Here is an 11,135-nt window from a genome sequence, read left to right on the forward strand (position 1 = left end):
GCTTTATGTACATTTTTCATATATCACTAAATTTAATCCTTGTACACATTTATAGACAGTGGGGTCGCTAAAAGGAAATTAACGAATACGCAAATTGGCCAAATAAGCGTGTGAGCGTCGAAGGCGCGTGTTTTATTAGGGGTCTGAGGGTGATCCCCGGGATGAGTTTTATGTATTTTGATGATTTTGCGATCGCCCGAAAGAGCGAGATTTTGGTGTTTGGCGGGTCCGTGGGTCTCACCTGGGGAAAAATACGATTTAGAATGGCTTAGATGAGTTTTACGATGCATTTTGATGAATTTGCGAGCGCCCAAAGGCGCGAGAATTTGGTGTTAGGGGGGGGGTCCGGGGCTCTCCCCCCGGGAAAAAAAAATTACGATTTAGAATGGCTGAGATGAGTTTTACGATAAAGTTTAATGATTATAAAGCGATCTTAACATGGTAATTTTTCGATTTAAAGCTACCTGCATTTAGAAATGATAATTGTGTCGTCATAACATTATGCAACCCTACTCGATCTGAATATACAGGCTTCATAAAAAATGGATTAATTGTCTCGCTAAGACATATAAACAAATTGATTTTTTAAGAGACATTTTTTTAAAATAGTACATAGAATCCCTCGATGGACATTTTTAGTCTAGTTTGTGTGTCTTGAATTTTTACTATTTAAGTTTGACATTATGTGCTTGAACATTTTAGGAAATGCGCCGCGCAGCGGAAAATTTTCTAGAATGAAGTACGAAAAATGTGCAGGACCCTTTTTTCTTTCAAATAAGCATTTTTAGAAAATTTCAGTCGTCGAAAATGGGGGGGGGGGGGCAAAAAGACATGTTTGCCCCCCCGTCCTACGCCCCTGGACACGGAAGGTACCACTTCAACTAAACGTAAGTATTATTAATTCAAATAACTTCCGTCGTTATTAAATATACCTGAAGAATTTACAGTACTGGGAAATGACAAACTTTCGTTTCCAGAAATATCTATATCCCCGTATAAGATGCTCTACATCCTCGATACTCCAGGGGTTCCGATTTGTCAAATTGTTCAATGCTGGCCTGTGATTGGCTCAGAGTTTTTTCTCTGAGCTGCCTTCACTTTTACTATAAGATAGTCCAGGCGTGTAGAGATCATAAGTGATCGGGACCTCTGGAGTATCGATGGATTCTCTCCTACCTACTGATGAACAGCAATTTTCCGCATCGGGGTATAGCATACGTAAGGCAAAACAGGCATTTTCTACATGCTTTTATAATATTGCAGATAACCCGCACTGTGGTATTTCCACAGGTTATCTGTCGACTTAAAAGCTTATTTTTAAATAATCAATATCGGTCAAAAGAATGATTTGTTTTGCGACTGCCCGTCCTTAGAAACGCAAGGGGTTATCTCAGAACGGAATTTTGAAAAAAAAAATATATATTGGAAAAAAAAAAATTCTCAAATGTATATTTTTTAACTTGCATTGTCACCTTTAAAGCTCATTTTTTGGAAAATCAATAACGGTCTAAAGAATGTTTTGCTGTTGCTATTAATTTCCCCTTTAATCTTTCCATAACCCTTTGAAACGTCGATAAATCAAATCAATCTCCAAAAAGAGATTTCAATACAGTCATAGAGAAACCCTAGACTACGACAATGATAACCATGAAGACTGGAACTTTCTGAGAAATAGCTATACAAACTTCAATGCCAAAATATAAGACATTTACCTTAGAGTATGTTGATTTCTGATCAAGGTAATTTGTATTCATGCACCCCAGTGCTATAAGCCAAAAACATTTCAGGACACAAGGTCTTCAACTTTTGGAGAAGTTGTTTGAATGGAAAAGCCGACGCCAGACAGACAATGGAGCATTGATTCTTTTCTGAAGGAAGTACCAATAAGTTCCCAATAAGTTCCCAGTCTTTCTGCTCCATAGGGTTAGAACCATCCCAAGAGGATATTTCTGTCCAAATTTGGTTACATTCCCTGTAGAACTCGGACAAGTAGCTCTTTTAAGGAAATGTTGACAGACGGACGCCTCACCATGACACGACTCAACGGCTCCGATTTCTTGAAACAAACTTAAGTCAAAAACTGACTTCACATAAGTTACATAAGGAGAAAAGCTAAGTTTTTGACTGAAGTCTGCACTTTTGTTTCGAGATTTCGGGGCCAGATGAGCTAAAAAGAAAGTCAGTCTCCATGCTTCTTAGCTCTTAACAAGTTGATTAAATATCTAGTCTAATTGACCTCTAAGACCTTGAATAAACAGCGATTTGAGAAGTTTTAGTCAAAGTGGCTTTACTCCACTGGAGTTTGACTTTGCTATATTGTCGACAAATATTCAAAAACTTTTAAAATTCAACATTTTATTACATAACTATCAATATACAAACTTGTTAACCAAAATGAAAATAACAATACTAAAGAATGCGGTTTTTTGGTCGGAAAAGAAGTTTTGAATACATGCATGTGTAGATGCTAACTAACGTTACATAAAATATATGTACCAACAAAACATTACAGTATTGTACCAATAGACAAATTGATATGACTGGTTACGAACACAATTACTAGAATTTGATACACATTATTGTATTTTGATCTACCAAGAGTTATTGCTACGCCATCTTGCAGCTCAGGATAGCCATGTAGCAAGAACGCTTAGGGAAGTAACTCCAATAGAACGCAGTGTGTGGTGCAACATATTGGAAGTACAATGAAATTTTGTGCTTGGCTTGCATGGCTGTACTTTCAATAATTCGGCCAGTCTAGAAAATTCTACTACGAAACTAAATTTGGTCCAAAATAATCAACTTAATAATGATTTAACAACAATTACAGGATGTTTTGATCAAAGGCACTAATACAATCTAATACAAAATAGGACTACAAGGGGTGTAGTTGTATATCCTGGTCATCATGTTATATAGAGAAACTGTCCTGAATGGATATTAATGTAAAAGAATAGAGTGTTTTAAGTAATCTATAGATTTCTGCAGAGGCTGGCTTTTATCAGCATGTTACAGAAGCATGAAAGGCTCACATGGATTACTTTCATACAAGTATCTGAATGTTACATCTTTCTGAATAAACCACTTAATTACCACAGACATCACATTATAAAATCTTCTCAACTGCATTTAACCTTATATTTACCAATTGTTTACAGACATCACAATTGTAAGGTTTCTCTTCTGTATGTATCTTAAATGTGTCTGTAGGTCATCTGAAGGAATTTAATGGGTTTTTTTTTATCAAACTTGTATGTGTGGGTGTGAATGTGTGTGAAAGTGTATATGGTTTTATAATGTATTTGTTTCTATGTTGCGATAAGTTATAAAACTTCAGCAAAATAAAGAATCTGAATCTGACTAAACCCCTTACACAGCCACTACATTTGTTAGACTTCTTTATTTATTTCCTAATTTAAGTCGACTTAACATCTTACCACAGACAATCACATGTGTAAGACTTTCATTTCCTTATTTAAGTCGACTTAACATCTTACCACAGACATCACATTTATACAGTGTCTCTCCTGTATGTGTCCCGAGGTGTCTCTGTAGGTCACCTTTCCGACTAAACCACTTACCAGACATCACATTTGTAAGGCTTCTCTCCTGTATGTATTTTGAGGTGTCTCTGTAGCTTACCTTTCTGACTAAACCACTTACCCACAGACATCACATTTGTAAGGCTTCTCTCCAGTATGTGTCCTGAGGTGTCTCTGTAGGTTACCCTTCTGACTAAACCCCTTACCACAGACATCAAATTTGTAAGGCTTCTCTCCAGTATGTATCTTGAGGTGTATCTGTAGGCCACCTCTCTGACTAAACCCCTTACCACAGACATCACATTTGTAAGGTTTCTCTCCTGTATGTGTCCCGAGGTGTATCTAGGCCATCTTTCTGACTAAATCCCTTATACTTACCTCAGACATCACATTAGAAGGTTTTCTCCAGTATGTGTCCTGAGGTGTCTCTGTAGGTTACCCTTCAGACTAAATCCCTTACCTCAGACATCACATTTGTAAGGCTTCTCTTCTATCTATGTCCTTATATTTATAAATGAACTAAATGAACTTTCTGAATCACTACAGGTTTAACACCACATGTATGACACAATGTGAGCCTATTACACTTCCATAACATACAGACCTGACCAAAATTACTATGTATAATTATTGTTGTCATTACTCTTCTTGCCGCTATAAGTGCCGACTCCAATTTCTTGAAACTGTAATAAACAATCAATTTAAATTGGTACTTTTTGTTTCAAGAACTTGAGTACTGGCCTGGTTAGTTAATATTGGTCAAAGCATAAAGGTATCGATATTTCATAAAATGACATTATTTGTTACATTTTATACAACCAATTACACCCTATGTATAAATGTTCGATCATCAGTTCAATCTTGACAATCTTGCTGGCAGCTAATGTTTAGTTGTGCATACAGTACTTTTTCTGATATGGGAAACTTATAACATCATCATCACACTTCAGTGACTTGCCATAAGTTTCACTGCTAAATCATCGTCGCACTTCAATGACTTAGTAGTTACATTGTGGTACCTTGACTATTATCTCACTTAATATATCAGAAACTTGTAAAATCACTAATTGTTACACTTCAGTGATATTATCCCACTTAATGTATCGGAAACTTATATGTCATTGATTATGATACAATAACAAAAGTTGGCACTAGCTACACTAAATCATTGTCACACTTCAATGACTTTAATGTTTTATTTTTACATTGTTGAATAATTATCAAACTTTTGACCAATAACCAATAACCTTGAAAAACATGCTAGAATCATTGTCACACTCCAATGATTTTAACCGTTACCTTTATTTGTTATGCTAAATGACATGCTTTAAATAGCAAATATTAAATATTCTAATTGATTGAGGAGGGTAAATCCCCTAATTAACATCCTTGTTCCGGTTATAACTGAGCCTAGAACAATACTTTATGTACCGATACAAAAAACTCAGTACAAAAACGTCTGCAGTATATATCCTGACATTTAAAATTATAAGTGTCACACTAATGTTTACAAGCAAGTCAAAATCAATAATATTAATGACATAGCTGTACAAATTAACATTAAACAGAAAATTCAACAGCAATACTGAAAAAAAAAAATTGGGAGAAAAATATAAAATGTCCGCTGGCTCTATCAGGATTAGCTGAAAAAACTCATATTTCAATGCATAATACTAGAACTAAATTCCATGTTCACTACAAGAACAAAACTAAACTACATCACTTCACTACTATACTACACTATTAATCTACTATCACCAACAACAAAACTAATCATCTAAACTACATGTTCAGGTAAAAGCACTGATCTCTACTTTCTAGTGTAGTAAACTTTCAAGCTAGTCTACACGAAAACAAGTAAAATGGTTATAAATCATTTTTTCGCATTCACTGACTAAATCTACAACAAACTTAGACATTCTAAATTCTAACAAGTCTATTTTAACATGTAAGATACTGGTTAATGATACACGAGTTCCATCATATCCTAAATTTTAAATGCAAAAGTTCTCCTATCATTGATGCCTCTCATCTACTATTGGACACTCATGGGTGTTGAAACTGTTTCCTATATAGCCGTAAGCTTTTGGAAAAGACCATTGCAACTTACCCCACTCGAAAAGTTCTCCTTTCTAAGTTACCATAATGCATGGATGTATTCTCTTGTCTCTTTTGAAATGACAAGTAAATTATACAGATATATCTTGTTTCATAAATTCATGGGTGTTCTCTCTGGCCTTTGTTGAAATGACAATGCCACATATCTGTATCCCATTTAAGCAAGTTCTCCACCGGTAGGCAGTACGGACAATTTACCGATATTCATGGGTAAACTCTTTGGCCTTGCCGTTCTGATTCCTGATGTAGAGCGCGGTGATTCTTGTTGTATAATTTCAGGTCACCAGGGTAGAGGTGTATATCCCTCCGCTCGGGCAGTCTCTCAATTTTACTGGCCTCATGGGCGGGCATTTCAATGGCAATAGTGGCATCAGTTCGCCCGGCATCTTCCATGTATTCCCAATGGTTTCCAGACAATCCGTCCCAGTTGTTTCGGGCAATTTCTCCAGGTGAACGCTTGGGTCCCAAGGCGAGTCAGATAGGTACCGTTACCATATACAGCATCGCCTCCATCTCCACGGGATTGGCGGATTACGCCTTCCTGCATTATAGCTTCAGCACGTTTCCCTAGTGTGGTGAAAGTAGGTAGTGGGGTGACAAAGAAACAATTCTAAAACCCCTGAAAAAAAAACGAATTGCAAAGTCCCCAAAACGCTTGATGGAATAATTGCAAAGCAAAAAGTTTCAAATTTTGTCCTTGTTTCTGTTTGTTACATATTCTCTGCCTGCCAGTTTTATATATTTTACTTTACTTGCATTCTGCCCGCTTGAATTCACGTTCCGTTTTTTGTAGTAACCAGTCGCCATATTTAAAACTAGGTCAAAATGTTACTGAAAGGATTCATCATATCTAATCCGCTAAAATACTATTTTATGAGGCCTCAAGTTATGGGTTTCCTATATAAATGGGATAATTAATACCTAAACTGTAAGTACACACCAATGTTATCATTGTTAGAGCTATAAAATATTGTTATAATTGCACTTTTCGTTCCGACTTCAACTGACGTCGGAAGCTGCATCAAAGAAATGACCCTTCGGAAATGAGTCGACAGTCAGCAAAATAATGTCCGATAAAAAAAACGGCTGACCAGTCGACTCTCATGTTATGGGAGTACTGTCATAGTGTGATAGACGCATAGCTATGAGCTGAACTGCTGAATGTTGATAAACAGCATCAGTCAACTGTCATGGCGATAACTTTGGATGGTGAAAATGTGCGATAAAAATGGATCTTGCAAAAGTATTATTAATGAAATACAATATCCAGGCATGTTAAATATGGCACACGAAATGTTTTCTTGTACATTACTTATATTTTTAGCAGTCGATGATGCAAATACATGTGGTGTTAGTGGATATCTCTTCCGGGTCGAAGGTGGAAGCGAAGACATCCGGAACTCCTCGGGGAATAGGACTAGATTCTCGGCGTAACACCGGATGAGTTCAGAATGGCAGTGAAGCCCGATTAAAATCAATACGCGATGGCGAATTAGTTACTAACGTGTACGAATTATTATTATACACATTAGACTACCCAATTAACAATTTTACTCTTTAATTTATTATGTAATTTGGTTGCTCCATAATTCTTCTCCGTGCACAATAGTAATGTTGCATGTGCAGAACACAAAACTATATTTCAGGTAACGATATGACTGTAATACGGTCGAGCTAGTGTAAGGTTTTCGTTGAAATATATTAAATACGCATTTTTCACATTACGATGCGAATCTGCGTGCAATAAAATACAGCAAACATTTATATATACAGTCAAACCTCGATGATTCGAACTTCGATGAATCGAATTTCTCGCTGTATCGAACTTTTTGTCTGGTCCCGAATTTCTTCACTATATAACATTACTAACTAACCCATGTATGAATCGAAGTTTTATGAATCGAAGTTCTCGATGTATCGAACTTTTTTCATGGACCATTTGTTATAGAATCATAGGTAACGGACACTCGATGATTCGAATAAAAATTTACCTGTACAGATCAGGTGTTCGCCGATACCCCGCGGCATGCTGTCACACCTAGCTGTCTCGCGACGGCCCTTCGCCGGACATTAGGGATTATGACAGCTTGTGTTGCTAGCTTGATATCATCAAGATAATTAATATCACTAATCAGGCCGATACCCGGTGCTTTGTTTTTACAAGCTGCGTTATTAAATCATTAGTACGGCAAAGATACAGTTAGTCGTTTTTGATGTTCGCCGCCGGCATTGGTAGCGGTTTGTAGAATTTACGGAACGGTAAATAGCGAGCCACATTATTAGTAACTCCTACTCAAAACTGTTACATTGCACAACTTTGGCATAAATACTTGAGCAAATCGATCATTCTAAATCGAAGTATTTTGTAGGTGTTGTAGCACTTTCGGTTCCCCCTTTTTAGTTTCGTTTTTACAACGTGTTTTCGTTTTTATATTCATTCCGTAATATTAACCATCTCTTAGATAGTCACCAAACGAACACTTGTACATCATGTACATGGGTTAGGCCTAGTACACGTAAGTCTTGTTTATAATATACGTATGATTAATTGCATTCTTCGTTTTTATTTTGTTTTGCTTGTGGTACAATGATTATAAAGTTTACGGAACGGAGACGACATGTACACAACTACCACAGTTGGTCATGGTGAAAAAAAAACATCGGTCTAATTTCAACCACGAATAATTCGAAGTCTCGATGTATCGAAGTTTTTCTGACGGTCCCTTGAACTTCGATACATCGAGGTTTGACTGTATAATGAATATTATTGTTTAATTTCACACATTGGAACAATGATTAGTAAAGCAGTAATTGGAAGACAGCATTTTGATTGGTTGAAAGGAAATGAATGGAAGTTTATGAATGAAATAGTTCACAAAATCACCACTAGGTGTCGTTGTGGGGCAAGTCCTACAACTCATCTTACAAATGAGGTCGAACCAGACGACATAAACACAAGCGCTATGCTAGCGCAGTGTTAATTAGTAAAATTGACTCCCAAATTTGTTCAATTTTGAATCCCAACCATATAATGATGCTATACATACCATACAAATATGTTATCCAATACAAAGGTTCAGAGAGGAAGTAATTTATATGAAAAAATAGCCTAATTGACCTTTTTGGCCCCGCCCCTAAGGCCCAAGGGAGTCAGCCCTATACTTTGTACAATTTTAAATCCCCATCCTATAAGGATGCTACTATTGCATTATGAGTGCTCTTCCATGCTGAGTTGCAGAGAAGAAGTCGTTTATATGATAACAGCAAAAATTGTTCCCATTTGACCCCGCCCCTCAGCCCCCAGGGGGATCAGTCCCATCATTTATACAATTTTGAATCCCCACCCTATAACGATGCTACCATTGCATTATGAGTGCTATCCCATGCTTAGCTTCAGAGAAGAAGTCATTTATATGGAAAAGCCAAATTGACCCCTTTTGACCCCGCCCCTCAGGCCCCCGGGGGTCAGCCCCATCATTTGTACAATTTTGAATCCCCACCCTATAAGAATGCTACCATTGCATTTTGGATGCTATTCAATTCTTAGGTTCAGAGAAGAAGTTGTTTATATGGAAATAGTCAAATTGACTCCTTTTGACCCCGCCCCTCAGGCCCCCAGGGGGTCAGCCCCATCATTTGCACAATTTTGAATCCCCACCCTATAAGGACGCTACCATTGCATTTTGGGTGCTATCCCATGCTTAGTTTCGGAGAAGAAGTCGTTTAAATGGAAATAGCCAAATTGACCCCTTTTGACCCCGCCCCTCAGGCCCCCAGGGGGTCAGCCCCATCATTTGTACAATTTTCAGTTAGTAGCCCATAAGGATGCTACCAGTTAAATTTTGTTGAAATCCGACCAGCAGTTATGGAGAAGAAGTCGATTGTTGACGGACGGCGGACGCCACGGTATGGCATAAGCTCACCTTGGTCCTTCGGACCAGGTGAGCTAAAAATGACTTGAGTCAATTACTTTTAACACATAAGTTACATAAGGAGAAAAACTTCATTTTTGACTTAAGTCTGCACATTTGTTCCGAGAAATCGAGGTCAGATGAGCTAAAAATGGCAAGTTTTTGCAATGTCATCTGTGATTGGCTAACTGTTTTAGGTTCAAGATTGTTTCACGATCTATGAGCCAGGTCTCCATGCCTCTTAGCTCTTTACAAGTCGATTAAATATCTAATCTAATTGGTCCCTGTGACTTTGAATAAACAGCGATTTGAGAAGTTTTAGTCAAAGTGGCTTTATTCCACTGGAGTTTTGACTTTGCTATATTGTAGACAAGTATTTAAAAACTTTCTTTTAAAATTCAACATTTTATTACATAACTATCAATATACTAACTTGTTAACCAAAATGAAAATAACAATACTAAAGAATGCGGTTTTTTGGTCGGAAAAGAAGTTTTGAATACATGCACGTGTAGATGCTAACTAACGTTACATAAAATATATGTACCAACAAAACATTACACAGTACTGTACCAAAAGACAAACTGAAATTGATGACTCCTTACGAACAGAATTACTAGAATTTGATGCACATTATTGTATTATGATCTACCAAGAGTTATTGCTACGCCATCTTGCAGGATAGCCATTAACAAGAACGCTTAGGGAAGTAACTCCAATAGAACGCAGTATGTGGTGTAACATATTGGAAGTACAATGAAATTTTGTGCTTGGCTTGCATGGCTGTACTTTCAATCATTCGGCCAGTCAAGAAAATTCTACTACGAAACTAAATTTGGTCCAAAATAATCAACTTAATAATGATTTAACAACAATTACAGGATGTTTGATCAAAGGCACTAATACAATCTAATACAATAGGACTACAAGGGGTAGAGTTGTATATCCTGGTCATCATGTTATATAGAGAAACTGTCCTGAATGGATATTAATGTAAAAGAATAGAGTGTTTTAAGTAATCTATAGATTTTTGCAGAGGCTGGCTTTTATCAGCATGTTACAGAAGCATGAAAGGCTCACATGGATTACTTTCATACAAGTATCTGAATGTTACATCTTTCTGAATAAACCACTTAATTACCACAGACATCACATTTTAAAATCTTCTCAACTGCATTTAACCTTATATTATTTACCAATTGTTTACAGACATCACAATTGTAAGGTTTCTCTTCTGTATGTATCTTGAATGTGTCTGTAGGTCATCTGAAGGAATTTAATGGTTTTTTTTTTTATCAAACTTGTATGTGTGGGTGTGAATGTGTGTGAAAGTGTATATGGTTTTATAATGTATTTGTTTCTATGTTGCGATAAGTTATAAAACTTCAGCAAAATAAAGAATCTGAATCTGACTAAACCCCTTACCACAGCCATCACATTTGTTAGACTTCTTTATTTATTTCCTAATTTAAGTCGACTTAACATCTTACCACAGACATCACATTTATACAGTGTCTCTCCTGTATGTGTCCCGAGGTGTCTCTGTAGGTCACCTTTCCGACTA

This window comes from Argopecten irradians, chromosome 6, assembly GCF_041381155.1.
Source record: "Argopecten irradians isolate NY chromosome 6, Ai_NY, whole genome shotgun sequence".
Lineage (NCBI taxonomy): Eukaryota > Metazoa > Mollusca > Bivalvia > Pectinida > Pectinidae > Argopecten > Argopecten irradians.